This window comes from Penaeus monodon, chromosome 1 (genome assembly GCF_015228065.2).
Source record: "Penaeus monodon isolate SGIC_2016 chromosome 1, NSTDA_Pmon_1, whole genome shotgun sequence".
Classification (NCBI taxonomy): Eukaryota; Metazoa; Arthropoda; class Malacostraca; order Decapoda; family Penaeidae; genus Penaeus; species Penaeus monodon.
Window position 1 is genome coordinate 60513577 of NC_051386.1, and position 5000 is coordinate 60518576.

General features: G+C 36.6%; 1 protein-coding gene across 1 annotated transcript in view; it reads right to left on the reverse strand.

The window, feature by feature from the left end:
* LOC119575212 (lissencephaly-1 homolog) overlaps window positions 1–5000 on the reverse strand; it is a 23111-nt gene that overhangs the window by 16991 nt on the left and 1120 nt on the right. The window lies entirely within an intron of this gene.

Sequence of the window (5000 nt, forward strand, 5' to 3'; positions counted from 1 at the left end):
GGGTGGTATGTGTGTGTGTGTGTGTGTGTGGTGTGTGTATTGTGTGTGTATGTGTGGTGTGTATTTGTGGGGTTAGGTTGTGTGTTGTGTTGTGTTTGTGTGTGTGTGTTGTGTGTGTGTATGTGTTGCGTATGTGTGTGTGTATGTGTGGGGTGTATGGTGTGTGAAAGGTGTGGTGTGATGTGTGTGTGTATTGGTGTATGTGTGGGGAAAGTGTGGTATGTGTGTGGGGGTTGTGTGTGTTATTTGTGTGATATTTGTGTATATTGTGTGTTTTTGGTGAAATATGTGGGGTGTATTGTGTGTATATGTGTGTTATATGCGTGTGTTATTGTGTTGTGTTGTATGTGTTGTATGTATGTGTATTGTGTGTGTGTGTGTGTGTGTGTTTGTGTTTTGGTGTGTGTGTGTGTGTGTGTGTGTGTTGTGTGTGTGTGTGTGTGTGTGTATTTGATATGTTGGGGTATGTGTGTTTAGTGTATATTATAATATATTATATTTTATATATATTATTATATATATATATATATATATATATATATATATATAAATATGTGTGTGGTGTGTGGTTGGTGTGGTGTGTGTGGTGTGTGTGTGTGTGTGTGTGTGTTTTTGTGTGTGTGTGTGTATATGGGGTTATGTGTGTGTATGTGTGTGTGTAGGTGTGTGTGTAATGTGCGTGTGTATATGTGCGTGTTTAGGGGGGGGTTTTTTGGTTTTATTTTTGGTGTGTGTATTGTGTGTGTTATATGGTGTGTGTATATTGGTGTGTATATGTGGGGTTTTTTGGGTTTTGTGTATGTGTGTTTTTATGTGTGTGTTATTTTGTGTGTGTATTTTGTTTGGGGTGTATTGTGTGTGTTAGGGGTGGTTTTATGTGTGTGTGTTATTTTGTGTTGTATATGTGTGTGTGTATATGTGTGTGTGTATGTGTGGGTTTGTGTGTGTGATATTGTGTATGTGTGTGTGTAATTTGTATGTGTGTGTGGGGTTGTGTTTTGGTGTGTGTTTGTGTGTGTGTGGGGTTTTGTGGTGGTGTGTGTGTGTGTGTGTAGGTGTGTGTGAAATTTTTGTGGTGTTGTATAGGTGTTTGTAATGTGTGTGTGTGTATTGTGTGTGTTAATGTGGTGTGTATATTTGTGTATTGTGTGTGTGTATATGTGTGTGTGTTATGTTGTGTGTGTGTGGGTGTGTGTGTGTGTGTGTGTGTTGTGTGTGTGTGTATGTGTGTGTATGTGTGTGTATGTTGTTGTTTTTGGGTGTGTGATGTGGGGGGTTATGTGTGGTTGTGTGTGTGTGTATGTGTGATTTTAAATGTGTGTGTATGTAATTAATAAATTTATATATTTTATTAATATATATATATATATATATATAATATATATTATTTAATTTAATTATATGGGTGTGGTGTTTGTGTGTGTGTTTTGGGTTATGTGTGTATGTTGTTTGGGGTAGTGTTATTGTGTTTGTTTGTTATTTGTTTGTGTGCGTGTATGTTTTTTGTGTGGTGATATGTGTTTTTTGTGTGTGGGTGTATATGTGTTTTTGTGTGTGTGTATTTGTTTTTTGGTGTGTGTATATGTGTTTTTGTGGGTTTATGTGTGTGTGTGTATGGTGTTTTGGGGGTTTGTTTTGGTGTGTGTGTGTTTGTGTGGGGGGTGTGTGTGTGTGTGTGTGTGGTGGTGTGTGTGTGTGTGTTGCGTGTGCGTGTGCGTTCGTGTGCGTGCGCGGCGTGTGCGTGGTGGTGTGTGTGGGTGTGTGTGTGTGTGTATGTGTGTGTGTGCGCGCGCGCGCACGTGCATGTGTGTGCGTGTGTGTATATATATATACTATATGTGCGTGCGTGCGTGTGCGCATGCGTGTATATGTATACTATATATATGTGTGTATATATGTATACTATATGTCTGTCTGTGTGTGTGTGTGTGTGTGTGTGTGTTTGTGTGTGTTTGTGTGTGGTGTGTGTGTGTGGTGTGTGTGTGTTCTGGTATATGATCTATGTGTGTGTGTGTGCGTGTGTATATGTATACTATATGTGTGCGTGTGTGTATATGTATACTATATGTGTGTGTGCGCGTGTGTGTATATGTATACTATATGTGTGTGCGTGTGTGTATATGTATACATTTGTGTGTTGCGTGTTGTATATGTATCATATGTGTGTGTGTGTGGTGTGTGTGTGTTGTGGTTTTGTGGTGGTGTGTGTGTGTTGTGTGTGTGTGTGTGTTGGTGGTGGTGTTGTGTGTGCATGTGTGTATATGTATAATATGTTGTGTGTGTGTGGCGCGGGGCGTGAAATTGATACTATATATGTGGTATATATGTATACTATATATATATATATAATATATTTTTATAATATATATATATTAATAAAATATATTATTTTGTATGTTGTGTGTGTGTGTGTGTGTGTGTGTGTGTGTTGTGTGTGTGTGTGGGTGTGAAATTTTGTATTATTGTATGTTTGTATGTATTGTAGTTGTGTGTGATTTATGTATTGTATATGTATATGAAATATTATGTGTATATTATGTGTTGTGTAATGTATATTATGTATATGTATGTATATGTATGTATATGTATGTGTATATATATATATATAATTCATTTCATCACACAAATATTCATCTTTTTAAAAGGAAAGCCTCCCAGTGAAGAGTTTGAAAATGGTAAAATGGTTTAAAATACAAAAGACTTTTTTTTTCAATATGTTCCTACCTTGGAGTTTTTTAAAGGCATAACTGTATCTTTTATCCTCTAAAGGGCTATATTAGATGACCTTAGCCAAGGCTACAAGTGCTGTACGTAAATTTTACTGAAACTTGTTAAGTACATGTCCACCAAGTTACTTCCTGTCTGTTATACAAACACACATTCAGCAATTATACAAATACCATGAAAATATTAAGACAAGGATGTGCACCATTGCAATTATGGAAATTCCCATACCATACTGTCAGACCACATAATCCAGCTTAGAAAGTAGGAAGGTTTAGTGAATTAGCTACCATGGGTGCTTGTGTAATCAACGACATGGGCAAATTAGTGCAAATTACAACCTTAATCATCCCATGCACATTACTGGATATACTAATTGGTGTAATTCAATTATCTCTATTAACTGGGTATACTTCAATGATCTTTCTTCATTGTTATCAATGTTGGAAGTACAGCTTGCATAGATATGTAGCTAGAACATTTTACATGAACTTAAAGTATACATAATAGTCTTTGGTCACACAAGTATTGATCCCAACTTCTCGTATATAAAATCTGCAATAAGTAATCTGACAGCAAACTAATAACAGTACGGACAATAAGAACACCGTCATTTTAGAAAATCTACGTAATACCTTGCCTCAAATCAAAGAAATGATTTGAATTTTTGCATACCACATTCAATAGCACTGTGAAGAACTTGACTTTTTTTTCTTATTCTTTTCAAAGGATGAATATCAGACAAGTTACATAATTAGTTGTTTACCAAATTCATCTACGTGTTACGAAAAGAAATTATGAAGACAAACACCCTTTCGATGCCAGACCTGCATGCATACTCTGTTTTGTTAAACTTTCTTGGAACAAACTAAACTGAAGAAAACTAATGATGATATTCGTGTAGAGGACAAAAAGTTACGTCATCGGCCCAAATAAATGGAAAAGATAGCAGATAGCAGTGCTTGGTCCCCAAGTTTTAGCTCTATCTTGCCATGTATACAGAGGTGAAAACAATCATTCCCCCCCCAACCCAGGGGGTTGGGGGGGGGGGGGGCAGATACCCCATCAAGCCTCCTCGAGTCACGGCAACTTTGTTGAATAAATTTTGTGACGTGGGATTGTGAAGAATGACCCTCTGCTTTTGTTTGATTTAACGCACAGGTGGCTGCAGAAGCACTTATGGCACCTAGAGTCAATTACAAGGCCTACCTGACCTCACCTATCTACCTTATTCCTTTAATTTTGAGATAGAAAGGCGTATCATCATTATTATATCATGACTATAATAATAATAGCACTATTTTGTTTTTCCATAAAATACAAGGAATAAAACAAGAACATTAAGCAGGCCTAGTAATTAACTTCTCTGTCGATGAACCAACAAAGAATAATAATAAATAATATAATGAAATAATAATAAAATATAAACAATACATAAATAAACAAATAAAAATAGAGAAAAGAAACAGACAACGTATTTACACAGCACGTTAAAAATGACAACACAGGGTTAAACCTACATTACACAAAAAAGTCTTTTGTAATAACAACCTGACAACGGAGAAACAAAGCTTATTTCCTCTTGGTATATAAATACACATTAATCTGTGGACCCTTTACTAAACACGCTTTCCATACACTGACGATATAACAACAGAGTATTGGGCATCTGCACAAAAATGATGACAATAACAACAATAATAATATAATGTAATGATACACGCAAGTAGACATCTTGATAATTGTTGAAAAGAAAAAAGTTTTCTTTATGTTGGTGACTGACATCATCTATACTTTTTTCCGTAAACAATCTGATAAGACCAAAGCAGATTGAAACGTTATTCAAAAAACATTTTTTATATTTTCGAAGGCCCCCCTCCCAAAAAAAGTCTTTGTTGCAAAATTTCTTTAAATGAGATACAGAATTACTGTTGTCATGGTAAAGATCAAAACCACACCCATATCTCTATCTCTGACCGGTCATATTCGCATTTCGTCCGACAAAACCTACTACATTTGGTGGAAATTTGTCGGCCTTTAACCGAGCAGAACGCACACAGGCCGCCGCTCTCACTCGACACTGCCATTACGACGCTGGACTCAGGCTGCCGCTCTCACTCGACACTGCCATTACGACGCTGGACTCAAACATGTTAACCATCATTTACGGATCACAGCAGGTGGCATCGAATCTTGAAATGAGGACGACACACAATAGAAAGACAATGACTTGGAAAAAACCCACAAAAGCAAGAAATTCACGGAACGCCCCAAAT